Source organism: Lutjanus erythropterus, chromosome 22 (assembly GCF_056507025.1).
Source record: "Lutjanus erythropterus isolate fLutEry1 chromosome 22, fLutEry1.hap2, whole genome shotgun sequence".
Taxonomy (NCBI): Eukaryota; Metazoa; Chordata; class Actinopteri; order Lutjaniformes; family Lutjanidae; genus Lutjanus; species Lutjanus erythropterus.
In genome coordinates, this window is record NC_139338.1 from 16,684,104 (window position 1) to 16,698,544 (window position 14,441).

Below are 14,441 nucleotides of genomic sequence, written 5' to 3' on the forward strand. Positions count from 1 at the left end.
TGCGTGCACACACACACACACACACACACACACACACACACACACACACACACACACACACAAATACACACAGCTTCTTTAATGACCCTTACATCCGGCCTTATGCACTAGGGCCTCAGAGACAGAAAAGAAAGAGAAAAGAGAAATAATATAGATAGATAGATAGATAGATAGATAGATAGATAGATAGATAGATAGATAGATAGATAGATAGATAGATAGATAGATAGATAGATAGATAAGGTTGAGTTGTAAATTCAGACAGGTATGTACTGAAGGTCAGAGGTGAGGGTTCACAGCCCTGACACACACTCTCACACACACGCACACACACAAAGCTTTGGGAGTTCAACTGGAGGTTAGACCTTCAGGCTCCAACAGCTCAAAGAGAGAGACAGAGGGAGAGAATTCATAAGCAGCTGATTCAGCGCGCTACTCACTGGTGTGATTACTGCAGACGCAGGAGAAAAAAGGAAGGAGGAAATTTTCAGGAACGTGGATAACTTCAAGAATAAAAGAGGAACAAAACGAAAAGAAAAAGGAGACGAATGGTTTAAAGTTTGGTAGTTTAAAGGGGGAGAATTTGCCATGGAAGACCAAGAGAAAGACAGAAAGTACTGAATGAGAGATAATGACTTTTACAGCTCAAGCAACAGCTGAAGATGTTACTGTGTTTCCAGACTGTCTCTCATACAAACACACACACAGAGGACTCTGACCTTGCTGATGGCAGCTGTTGACGTCACTCTCTGCCAAAATCCAGAGCTACAAACTCCTCACTATTCATGCACACATGCACACATACATACTGGGTAAACAGGATTATACAGACAACACAGAATGAATGCAAACCAAAACCTAAAACAACCCTCTCATGTTTCTTCATTTGTTCCCAATTAGACAAACACACCAAAAAAATACAGTCTGTTAAAAAAAACAGCTTTTTGCAGAGGCATGCTGAAAATAATCTGAATATGATATAATGTACCATACTTTTGCCCTGCACTGAAACTTTGCCCATATGATTATCTGTTCACGTGAACCAGCAATCTTTCGAGTTAACCATTCACCTTTCTCTCGAAAGAAACCCTTTCATTTTTACTTCTTTTGCATCGTATGCTTACTCATTGCCATACCATTGTTGAGTTATGTAATCTCTGTACAGCTCCTACGCAGTGTGGTGTGTTTCAGGGCCATTGCAAACCTGTTTTGAGCACGTCTCCTGTCAATTAAAAGCTCCGTCGCCCAACGTGGGGCTCGAACCCACGACCCTGAGATTAAGAGTCTCATGCTCTACCGACTGAGCTAGCCGGGCTGTACCCTTGACAGATGAGTGTAGCAAAAAGTGACACAGACACCAAGTTATTTGGTTTTTGTCACTTGACTGCAACGTCATACCAAAGCAAAGCTGTGCAAGAGGCCACATGTACATAATTTATTCGAGTTTTAGTTCGACTTTAAAGTTAGGAATCTGAAAAAGCAGCTGGAATTCTGAATTTGAAGTCAGAATTCCAAGTTTAAATTCTGAGAATAAAGTCAGAATTCTGATCTAAAACTCTGGATTCTTACTTTAAACTTACAAAATATGACTTTAAACTCCCAGAATTTACCCAGAATTTTGACTTTAAACTCAAGATTTTAACGTCAAGCTCAGACTTCCACCTGTATTCTCATAATTCTGGCTTTGAGCTCAGAATTTTGACTTAAACTCAGTAATCTGAGTCTAATCCTCTTCTGTACAGAGTGGTCACACTGTGATAGCAAAATTGCACAGGAAAATGTGAAAATAACCAAAAATTATATGTTTTCAAAACAACAGCACAACACAGGAGTCTTTATCATAAATTACATGCACATATTCAAGGAAAGAATGTTTTACACAGGAACAAAAAGCAAAACATCTCCTACGTTAAGCTGCAGGGATGAAACCTGCAGGTAAAATCTCTGTCAGGAGTGGGATTTGAACCCACGCCTCCATCTGGAGACCAGAAGTCCCTTTGCTCAGGAAGGTGAGAACCCTTGAGTCTGGCGCCTTAGACCGCTCGGCCATCCTGACAAGTGATGTCACAGCCTCAGTTTGAAGTTCACAACTGACATGTAAATACAAATGCTAGGTTTCCAGACTTACAAGAGACTTTTCTTTCTAACTTCAGCCATCATTTAGTTTCTGAGAACATTTTGAGCAGTGTCTCTTGTTTTGACAGCATGTCGTTTCTGGTCACAGCGATGACATGTTCTGAAACTTTCACATACTATGAGATTTTGTTTTCTCATTTTGCATTAAAGGGACAGTTCACCCCACACTCCACAGACCTTGTGGTGAGCAGTTTGATGAGAAACAACATTTCTTCTGTGGTAGAAAGAAAGCAGTTCCTACATGAAGCTGTGGGATTATCCTGAGAAACCAAGCCATGGTTCCTAGAAAGAGACACTGCCTTTGAGTTATTTATTTTTTTTAAATATTTGTGCTCAAAGAGCACATCAAGTCAAGTGGTATCTCGTTCCATTATATTCAAGAGAGGGCAGAAATCTCAACAGTGGATATCTCTAAAACTTGCAACTCACACAAAAGCTAACTAGATCTGGATACGTGGAGGAAAGACAGTCATCACTGTGAGCACCACATTATTGATTGTCTTTTTGAGGGTGAATCTGAAACACTGGGGGGCTGTTCAGGGAACATAGAAGCTAAGTGACTCACCCTCCCCCATATCATCCAAAAGGTCCCTCGCCCAACGTGGGGCTCGAACCCACGACCCTGAGATTAAGAGTCTCATGCTCTACCGACTGAGCTAGCCGGGCTACAAGACAACGAAAAATATATCTACAGAACAACAACAAATATAAAACTGGTCATGAGATAGATTTCTCTTGAAATCTATCCACTAAATCATACACACTGGTCCTTTAAGTGAATTCTTTCTACTGTATAACACCAAAATTCTGGATAGTGTCTATAAAAGGTAGACTCATCCAGTCATTCAAAGGCTCCCAATGATCCATTTGTTTGCAGTCAATATATTCAGCTGTTCTTGTTATGATGAGGCATTTCTATCTCTCTTTTAAGGAGGGTTGGGAGAATGTTTACAAAAAAACATCTCCTTTAAAAACACAAGGTGAGGCAGAACGGGCAGAGAGCATTTTAATAAAAATTATTCCTTTGTTGAGTTTTAATAGGTCAATCTTAAAAGCACTTGTGTTTCCACTTGACCTCTTTGATTTAAGTTTACTGAAGATTTTCACCTTGCTACATCCAATGTTTTGAAATTTAATGAAAATTTGAGTACTGACTCTGATCGTCATCTTCGTTGCCTCATGTTGCCACCAGACTCCACTGAGAAAAACAGAAATAATCTCAACTGGTTAGTTTGATTTAGGTATTAGAAATGAATTGCATAATTTTCATAATATGTGTCTGAGCATAATCACGCTCAATTCAAACCCAATATCGGGAAAGTTTACAAAAAGTTAAATGACAACATTTCAAATATGTGGATTTAGGTTTCCAGTGGCTTTCAGCTCTCCTACTTAATACAAGTGCATATGAAGCCTGGGGGGGGCAGAAAAAAAGGATGTCAGGAGTGGGATTTGAACCCACGCCTCCATCTGGAGACCAGAAGTCCCGTTGCTCAGGAAGGTGAGAACCCTTGAGTCTGGCGCCTTAGACCGCTCGGCCATCCTGACATCTACAAGACAACCTTTGCCAAAGTTAAGTCTAAACTTCACAATAGCTAAAAAAAAAAAAGAAAAAAGAAAGAAAGAGACCCCAAAGACATTTAACATGTAACTCGATCTCTTGGTTTGTTTGTTGTTCTGTGTGACTTTGGTGAATCAAAAGTATCCTTTCAGAACACAGAGGTCACACAATAACACAAACACACTAACAGATTAAGACAGTGGTAGACCAGCAACTACTGTGTTCTGCAAGATAAAATTACTGATTTAGCTTATGGAGTTTGGTTGCTTTGGAGAGAGCGACATTTGGCTTATATAACAGTTTCTCATCGGAAAAGGTGACTATCTATCTATCTATCTATCTATCTATCTATCTATCTATCTAATAGGAGAATGACTGATGAACTGGTGAACGGACTGATAGGTGAAGGATGGATGGATGGAGAATGGAGGAGGGGGTTTTGCGTCTTTGATCCTCCCAGCAGAAATAATCAACAAAGCCCTGGAGCAGGCCATCTAGACCTAAATATGTGTGTGTGTGTGTGTGTGTGTGTGTGTGTGTGTGTGTGTGTGTGTGTGTGTGTGTGTGTGTGTGCGTCTGTTTGGTGGGTGTGTGTGTGTGTGTGTGTGCCGTGGGGTTTTCTGGCTACATGCCAAGACCAGCTCCCACCAGAAGAGAGATCAAAGACTCTCTCTCTTTTTCCTCTCCATCTCTATCGACCTCTCTCGCTCATATTTCTCACACTCCTTCTTTCCCCCTTCTCTCTCCCTCTCTCTCCTGAAAACACTCGTTATTGCTTTTCTTGATTTCTTCGACATTCTCTCACTTTTTTTTTCACCTGAGGGCAGAGAGATGAGAGCAGTTTCCTATGCAAAACAGAAAAAGAAAAAGAGCAGAGCAGAGAAAAGAAGGAGGGAGTGGGAGAAAATTAGAAAATTCTGGTTGCACTGATGTTTAGAAACACACACACACACACACACACACACACACACACACACACACACACACACAAAACTACTGACCTGTGCTTCAAAGCCCTCTTGGTTGCCAGGTTGTCATGGGAGCAATTGTTCTGGCAGGTGTGTGTTTCTGTGTGTGAGAGTTTCAGACTGTTCTTGTTTCCCTTTAAACCGGACAAATCTCATGACAACACTTAAATTTTTAGACGAGCAGTTCAGATTGAATTAGCCCATTAAAGAAAAACACACTGAACGTCTGCTGTTTCAAATTAAAAGCTCCACTGCTGATTGGATTCTCTTATCTCTGACATTTCAAAATAAAGCACTGTTGTAAATCTACCCAATTGTTTTATTGTTGGTTCACTGTCTGTTCAGACCATTATGTCCTAATTGAAACAGTGTTCATTGTCTTTTTGGCGCAACCCTGCCCTCACAGGAAACCCTTTTACACAATAAGTCACAGGCTGGTTTCTCAAAGGTCAGTGAGTAATGCTGAAGTGTCCTTGAGCAGAACACTGGACTTGTTCAATGCAGCATGATGTTCACTTTGTTAATCATGGTCCCATTTAGAGAAAACAAGATGCTAAAGCACTTATGGTCATGATATGGTCACTTCTAGCTGCAAAAAACAAAATGGCAATAGCCATAATACCAAACTTGAGGCTTAAAAATGGTAACCCACAAACCACTGGGTGATCTCACAGTACGTCCACTTCTCTTTTACAGTGTTTCAGGCAAATTTCAACTGGAATGTTCCCTTAAATTGGATTTTCCGACTTGGAAAATCATAGGATCCTCACCAACCCCGACCTCAAAACCCAAGATGGCTGCTTTGTGCATCAACTATTGTGATATTTAGTAATATACTGTTTATTAGCAATTCTGTCTTTTGTATGTATGTATGTTTGTATGCGCAAACACCATAGCTGTTACCAAACACTGCACTGATTTTCCTCCAACTTGTTGTACTGGAATGTGGTAAAGTGTGACGCCATTTCCAGCTCCAACTTCCGATGTCCAGGGTAAATGAGAGCGTCAGAGAAGTGTAATATTTGATGAAAAATGTTCTTTCATGCCTTACAGTTACACGACAGCTCCTACTACAAAATGCTAAAGAAAATCATGAAAAAATCTAACGAAATAGCATCTATCTGTCTCAGAGCACCTTTCCCCGTTGTGACGCTCACAGTAATCGTCAGCGCTCCTGAATGTTCTCCTGGTTATTGTTCGCTCTGCGCTGTTACTGATGTGGGAATTGAAGCTCATTTGCACTCTGTGTATGTCTGCATTGTGCATAACAACATCAGCTAAATGTCTAAAAATGTAAATGTAATTGTGGAGATAATGTTATTTTCCTATTGAGACTCACAGAATGCTGCACGACGTGAGCCGAGCCCGTCGCCGTTTGTCATTAAACCAACTCACAGGGGCTCCTTCGCAAACAAGGACTAAACTTTCTCTCCGCCTCCATCTCTTCTTCCTCTATCCATCTTTTCATGTCAGCAGCAGTGGCTTGCAGATTGGTCATATTTTCTCTCCGTCTTTCTTTTTGTCATTCTTCATATGCAAATAGGCAACTTAATCCCACTCCCACAATCCCAGTCAGTCCCTTCTCGCATTCTGTCCTGCTTTTCCCCGTCCCTGCTCTCCTCTCTTGTCCCATATTGCCTCTTTAGCTCCGTCATTCACATCTCTTACTCTCTCCCCCTTTCTCCCATCGCTCCCTCTTTCTCTCCACCATCATTCCTTTCCTACCCCTTTTTTCCATCCCTCTCTGCCGTGTTTTTCCTCCGTCTCTCTCTTTCTCTCTCTCACACACACACACACACACTCTCTCTCTCTCTCTCTCTCTCTCTAGCAGTAGTCATTCTACTTATAGCCTCGCCATAAATCAACCTGTCATTCTCCGTCATGCTCGCTGGATCTCACTGGGGCTCACACACACACATACACACCCACGCACACAAGCGACGTGAGCCCACACATACACAAGCTCAAACACCAAATGCAGGCAAATATACAGACTCAAACAGATCGCACACACTCAAACAAATGCAAAAACACACAGATACACACATACAAGTGTAGAGGCTCTGCATAGACACTTGAGATAGATTGAGAGGGCGGGTGAATGATTAAGGGAAACAGAGATGTAGAGAGGGATAACAGGAAGATGCCCACCTGTCCCTGCACCAAACACACACACATGAACACACACAACAGCTGAAATAATGTCCATAGCCCTCAGGGCCCCAGCTTCACCCAACCATCTCCTTAAATTCACCTCCTCCTCCTGCTCTGTCTATGTTTTCCTGTCTGTTCCATGTAAAATTATATTTATTTTTGCAGATTACATTATATTACACTCGCTGGTGTATAAGATAATACATGGTAATCAGTTTTTTAGATATTTTCTTATGTTTGTGTAGATGGGGAAGGTCATAATGCTGTGCCCATCGCCCACAGTGATTGTCTGCCACAGAATGCTAAATAGTAGGACAAACAGAGGTTTACAAATACTAATTAAGGTCCAGTTCCATTTAGTGCAGCGCAGCCTTTCTGGTGAACCAACATGCACAACAGCAGCACCCTGTTTGACCTGAATGCTTGACTAAAATTTAGACGACATGCCGTAGAGAGAGATGTTTCACGTTAACACAGATGAAATTTAAATTTAAAAAGTGGTATCGAGACATCTCTAGCTTAAGACATTCAGGGCACTTCAGGGTGACTAGTAGCTCCGTTGGTGGAGCGTTCGCTCCATTTGCCGAGGCTGTGGGTCCTCTGCAGTGGCCTATGGCCTTTCGCTGCACATTTTTCCCACCCTCTCTCTCTCCCTTTCCTGTCATATCTTTAGCTGTCCTGAAAAAGTAAACACAAGCGTCAAGTTAGCTCAGTTTTATACAGCCCAATATCACAAACCGCAAATTTGCCTCTAGGGGTTTTACAGTCTGTGTGTAGCATATGACAGCCTCTATTCTCACAAACCTTATTTTAAATGAAGATGCAGAGTGCTGGGGAACTGACTACAAAAGACTGTACTTTACCAAACTACTAGCTACTTCACAATGAAAAGCAAACTACATCTTTACTACTGTCAAAACATTATCTTGTCAAACTAAAATTACTTTAAAAAAATGGGAGAATGATCACAATCTGAGTCTGGATTCTCATATCATTACAATTACTGCAAATTGTAGTTAAAGTAGTAATTGAAGTACACATAGTTAACTACACCACAACACTGAAGAAACCTCATCTCATCTCTCTCCAATTGAAGCACATAATAGGACACCTTGACCTTCTTAATATTTAACCAAAGTTTACCAATTATTCCATTAACCAAAACCCAACTGCATGTGTGATGCAGGACTTGAACCACACAGTGTCAAAGTCCTGCTCTTTCTTTGCCAAATCATCCACCATGACCCGCATCCCCTCCTCCTCTCCTGCATAACAAGGATGTCACACTTCCTGGATCGGAAAAATTGCTTCCAATGAACATGATTCAGGCAGCAATTTGATCCAATTCCACCAATTCCAATTCATCCACATCATATTTGGCAAAGGAAATTAGCAGCATATCAATGTATTGTGTAGGAGATACGGTTGTTCTTTCCACATTTGCCTCGTTTTATTATTTAATTCATATTTTCTCTACTTCTCTTTCTTTTCTGCTCAAACTCTCCTCTCTTTACTTTTTTCTGCTCGTATCAACACCTCCTCCTGTCTTACTCCTTTTTCCTCCCCTTCCACCTCTTCCTCCTCCTCCTCGTCTCCAAGCTCTCCATGACCAATGTGAGAGCCTCATAAAGACCCTTAGGAGTCAGAGGATTTCATGGGGCTTTGTGTTTCAGTGTGTATGTGTGTGTGCATGTGTGTGAGTGAGTGAGTGGAAGACAGCACATGTGGCATGCAAGGTCACGTAATCCTGTGGCCTCCAGATACTGTTATTGACACACACACACACACACACAGCGCTCTATGACCTGCACTGACCTTGCACACGCAAATTGTGCATGAACACGCACACACACAGATGTCCTCGCGCAACCCACAATGCCCTCAGTGTTATCAAGAACCCAAACAGTAAAACTGATACTTTCTGACTCTACTGAAACTTGACCTGACTTATAAGTCTGCATAGAAAGTGTATGAAAAGACCAAAACCAAGAATGAATTGATCCTAGTAAAGCTGAGTTCACACTACACGATTTTAGCCTTGATTTTTCACTTGCCGACAAAAGCCCCCAGATAAGAGGCAAATTGGCACACACTCCTGTGAGTGATGATCCCTACGTGTGAACTTGCCAATGCCTCGCAGATGCCCAGAAGGGTTTAAAATCTGGTTGTGTCAGGGACGGCTCTGGAATCCATGCAACAGCTACATCAAGTGAGAGCAGACACAGACCGAGGGGGGAGAGGAGTTAAGAAGGAGAGACAGAAGAGCATCGAAACGGCAACCAGAAAAGTGCAATTATAGGAAAAATATAAAGCAAAAAATACTTTTAGGTAGTGCAGCGATCTGATGACTTTGAAAGTCATGTGGTGTGACCAAGCCTGACACAGCTTATTCCACTGTGCTGTGGAGCTCTATTGTTGTCCAAAAACTGTTACGAACACATAACAGAGCCTCACTGCTGCCCAAAGAAGTTATAACATTGTTTAAAACAAATATAAGATATTTAATGTTCAAACTGATAAATTTAGTTTTGTTTTAAAAAGTTGGAAGAGGAGTAACAAAAGACTGAGAAAGTTCTCAAAAAACACCTGTTTTGAACACTCAACAGGTTAAATATAAAAATAAATTTCATTTTCATTTAAACTTTTTTTCCACACAGAAATTTTAGCAGCACTTTTGATTGGTCAGCGCCATTAAAACTTAAATTAAAATAAATTTCACCTGTGTTAGGGTGACACAGCTCGGTGGCCGTGGCTATCACGTCCTATTTGATTAAAACCACATGTGGTTTGCAACTAAGATATCTTTTACTAGAAAACACATTCACTGAATATCGGTCAAAATATTTTTATAGATCATTAAAGTCTGTTTTAATTTACATTATACACAACGCCCCAACTGTTTTGTATTTGGGGTTGTATTTCTTCATTACGATAACATGGGAACTGTAGTGTGTGACCTCTGGATCGTTCAGTGATTGATCTGTTTTTGTGGCCTTTGACACAATCACATAACAAAGACATTATCGGTTTGATTAATGTAAAGTTTCAAGAAAAGAAAACATCTTAAACAATGTCAACTCTGCCTTGAAAATGACATATTTGACACTAAATGACAATAATTCTTCTCCTTAACGTTCCCCCAAATTTGTTCTCTACCATAATTTTTCCTATTTTCCTACTCTATGCACACCGTTGTTATTCAACATGAGAATGGCTCTTTTCCTCCTGAGTTTACTGTTGGTGTATACTATATAGCGAATGCTGCTGACTGTCAATAAAAGGACAAATTCACAAATCACAAAAAAACAAATTTGTGACACATTTTTAAAGCTGTATTTCTTCAGTAGCAAACAATGTGCTTGAGGATGAGGACCACAGATGTATTGACAAACGGACTCTCGCACTGTTGGTTTGGGCTTTTGAAGAAAATGCCAGACTTGTCCTTTAACTGCAGAACACACTGCGTGTCAGAGAAAAACTGCGAGCAACACACGGACAAAGACACAAATACACAGATATAGATTTCCAAGGTCGCATTTCAGGCATTCAGTATGTATCTTATACAAGTCCTCCTCTCTGTCTCTGCGCTCCACTGCTCTCCTCCTCCTCCTCCTCTGTATTCTTCTCTCCTCCTCCCTTTATCTCTCGCCGCTGTCTTTCACACTCACACACAGAGACACACACACACACACACACACACACACACACACACACACACACACACACACACACACACACACACAGTCTCTCCAGAGATGTGTCCATTGCTCTGACCTCTCTCTCTCTCCTGGGAGTGCTGGCTGTCTGCCCAGCTCTCTCTTTTCCTCTCGCTGCCTCACACTTTCTCCCCCTGTTCTGTATCTTTCTTCTTCTTCTCCTCCTCCTCTCTGTATCTCTCTATCTATCGATCTATCTTATTTTTCTAATCTCCCTTTGTCTCCCCCCTGCTCCTCTCTTATCCTCTCCTCTGTTGCATGTCTCCCCTGCTCTTGCATCCTCTTATCTCTTCATCCTCTCTCCACTCGATTCTCCTCATCTTCACCCTCTTCTCTTTTTAACCCTCTCCTTTCTTCCTCTTCTCCTTTCCTCCTTTACTATTTCTTTCTAGGCTTCCACAGGGTGTTGGAGCGGCTGTGGGGCTCAGCCTGGGGCTCCTCGCCCAGCTCATGCTGCCTCTCTCTGGGCACGGCGCCCACAGAGGGTGGGCAGAGCTGAAGGGAAAGCTGGAGGGGTGTGTGTGTGTGTGCGTGTATGTGTGTGTGTGTGTATGTGTGTGTGTGTGTGTGTGTTTGTCTGTATCCAGTGATGGATAAAGGGAGGGAGGGGGGTAAGAAAGTGAAGAGAGAAGGAAGGAGAGAGACTGAAAGAAAATGAGAAGGGGGTGTTGACAGAGACAGAGAAAGGGAGAGACTGATGGAGAAAGAAGAAGCAGATTTCTGTTGAGTCACGCTTTGCTGGCTGGAGTGTGATCAGGCTACAATAGCTGTGTGTGTGTGTGTGAGAGAGAGAGAGAGAGACACAGAGAGAGGGTTTGTTTTGCTTCTATTACAGTAAACTATGTAGCGATGTGCATACAAAATGATGATCCTGGTTTATTGCAGTCTTGTATTGGCAGTTTTGGTCATTGGTTCTGTTGGTCACGATAAAAACTGACAATAATGATCAAGAGTGAAGAACCCTGCAAGATCAAAAACGTCTCAAAATGTCTAATTTTATCAGACTACCAGTCCAAAATCAGAGCATTTAGTTAGATATCATAAACTACCTTTGCACAGAGCCTAATTTTAATCATTTTAAAAGTCCAAACAGAATCAAAGTGAACCATATCAACACCTTAACCAGAATAAACTGACTGAAATTTTATCATAGCAGAGGATTAGCTTAAACCTTTTCACAAACTGATCAAAAGGAAAATAGTATCTTGTGAATGTCCATTGCGATGCCTGACAGTCACAGATTACAGAGCTGTCAACCACTGTAACGTTGAGATTTACAACTGATGCCAGAGAGCTCAAAAATGAAAAAAAAAGAAGAAATCTCATGGGTTTATCATAACAGCACCTTGTGCCTGATTTACTGAAAAAGAAACAGCACAAAGTACTGCCAAACTTGTGATTAATATCCAACATGCATGCATATAAAAAGTGTTGAAGATGGTTTCATCCATTGCAATGTTTCACCATGGACATTTGTCATATACTAATTTGGTAAACATCGCCCAATCTTAATGTGAATAACTTAACCTCATTACTTTCTGGCTACAGTCTTTTCTGTGCATACCGCCCTCTTGATGTAAATGCACAAAGATGTACGCCAATGACGGCTTCGAAGCTGAACTGGAGCTCTGTGGAGAGTTTGTTTTTGATACAAACTCTTAACTAACTGCACATGATTGGACGTTGAGGGGCAAAAAAACCAAACCAAAAATAACAGTTGACCTGAAATCCTCAATCACAACCATTTAAGCCAGAATTTTTAAAAACTATGCATGAAAATGCGGCTATATTTTTGCCATTTTGCTTTAAAAATATTGAAATTGATTGTAACACTGGTTGCTAGTCAGCTAATCCAAAAATCAACTGATTGTTTTCACTGTTGAAATAATTGCTGGAATCTGGAAACAGTGCAATCACTACTATCAAGTCCAGTGAGGAAAAAAACAATCCATCAAACAGCTTGTGTAAATGGCAAAAGTTTAGACGTAAAAATGAAATTCAAAATTCTCTAGAGAAAAATAGTTGACTCCCTCGTCTCATTCCCAGGGTGTCAAATGCTGACACTTTGATGATTGCTGAGTCTCGTTGTTTTATTTGCTTTATTTTAACTTTTTCCAGAACTCCATATCTTTAAATGTCTGTAATGATCTCTGATTGCACAGGAAAACTATGCATGGACACCGACCAGGACTCTATCCATCTGCAAACTGTGGTAGATGATAAAGTTGGAGTAATAATTTTATATTATTCCCACGCTGGACCTATTGTTAGGGATGCCGCTGTAATCGCAAATCTCAGCAGTAATGTTATGTTACTGCTATTAATGAGAGCGAAGGCATAAACTACAAAAATAAGATCCAAGTTGTAATACACTGCAATTACTGAAGCTGGTGCTGACAGCACACACACACACACACACACACACACACACACACACACACACACACACACACACACACAGGCAGAGTGACAGAGAGAGCATCAGCACACCTGAACCCAGCTGCATGCAGAGAACAACAATTCCCCTGCTGGTCACTAATGGTGCAGCCCTGCTGGAGTGGAAGCAAATGGCCTGGACCCAACCATGCATGGTGGTGGGAGGGGGGGCGGAGAGAGGAGTGTGGTGGTGGTCAGATGGAGGGAGGGAGAAAGGGAGAGAAAGTGAGATAATGGAAGGGAGGAAGAGCGATGGCTGTGCCTGGTGTTGAAATTAATTAATAAACAAAAAGTCTGCACAAGAGAAATGGAGAGAAAGGAGGAGTGAGTGTCGAAAATGTCGCCTCTCTTCATTTATCTCCTCACTCTGCCTTCAAAACTTTTTCTTTCTCCCTCAGTTTTCTTCTCTTTCTGTTCTCCTGCTCCTTACCCCCCCCCCCCCCCCCCCCGCCTCCCCCTCTACCTCTCACCCTGTCATCCTTTTCTCTTATCTCTCTCTGTCTCCTGTCAGTCTGTCACTGGTGAGGTTCAGTGATGTAGCGCCCTCTGTCTGTGTCCACTGTCACTGCAGCAGCAACACATTCTACAATGTCAAACCTCCTGATCAAAGGACATGAAACATTTAAGGTAACCAGAGAAAACACAATACAAAATTAGACTTGTAGCAAAAATTGTCATGTACTTTCTATATTCACAATTTATTAGTTTGTGTCTTTTAAAGTAATAACTACTTAATAACTTGAGATCATTGAAAATGAAGACCAGGCCTCAGTGATTTTTGGAGCTTAAATATTTGTCTGAAATTTTGCATTATGTGTGGCCTGAGCTCTTCCAGGTGACACTCTTGATCTCCTGGATCCAAATTATTTTTTATAATTATATTTTACATTTTAATATATTAGAAATTTTGTCACCAGAATTTGTATTTAATGTAATTTTGTTGTTCTGTTCTGTACACGCAACATCTATTGCGTATCTGTCCATCCTAAAAAGATGATCCCTGTGTGGCTCTTCTGGATATTTGTTCAATATTTTTCTCTCAATCATTTTTTTTTAATTATTTCTGAATTTACCACCACACGTGTTTATTTGTTAGCTGATCATCAGACCTGACCTAGCATTGCTCAGACCAATTACTTGCTAAAAGCAGAATCTGTCGTGCAATGTTAGCATGTCTGATCAGAAGGCTGCGTGATCAAATCGCGTCAGGGCTATATAAATAAAATGTGACTGGTTACTTAAGGTACAGAAGAAGATTTTCAAACTTTTTGTGCCAAAGTTAAACCAAAGGACAAGCCACAGTCTCAAGGGAAACAAGTATTCCTCTCCATGTAAAACAGACTCTATAACCAAGCTAGCAAACAGTAACTACTAACAGCAAATCAGAGACAGAGTTCCTGCAGGTCGGGTGGGAAAAAGGCATCAATCAATCAGAGCCTTTGATGTGTCACACTCTAATTAAATTACCAC

The 14,441-nt window shown here is 41.1% G+C and overlaps 4 non-coding genes across 4 annotated transcripts; all 4 read right to left on the reverse strand.

The window, feature by feature from the left end:
- Nucleotides 1–1,242: 1,242 nt before the first annotated feature.
- trnak-cuu (transfer RNA lysine (anticodon CUU)) lies at nt 1,243–1,315 on the reverse strand. Its single transcript has one exon. It is a non-coding gene; the product is annotated as a tRNA-Lys (tRNA).
- Nucleotides 1,316–1,945: 630 nt separating this feature from the next.
- trnal-caa (transfer RNA leucine (anticodon CAA)) lies at nt 1,946–2,056 on the reverse strand. The gene is made up of 2 exons: nt 2,019–2,056; nt 1,946–1,991 (listed from the first exon to the last, which is right to left on the reverse strand). It is a non-coding gene; the product is annotated as a tRNA-Leu (tRNA).
- Nucleotides 2,057–2,729: 673 nt separating this feature from the next.
- trnak-cuu (transfer RNA lysine (anticodon CUU)) lies at nt 2,730–2,802 on the reverse strand. The gene has a single exon. It is a non-coding gene; the product is annotated as a tRNA-Lys (tRNA).
- A 771-nt stretch (nt 2,803–3,573) lies between these two features.
- On the reverse strand, nt 3,574–3,684 carry trnal-caa (transfer RNA leucine (anticodon CAA)). Its single transcript has 2 exons — nt 3,647–3,684; nt 3,574–3,619 (listed from the first exon to the last, which is right to left on the reverse strand). It is a non-coding gene; the product is annotated as a tRNA-Leu (tRNA).
- Nucleotides 3,685–14,441: the final 10,757 nt, after the last annotated feature.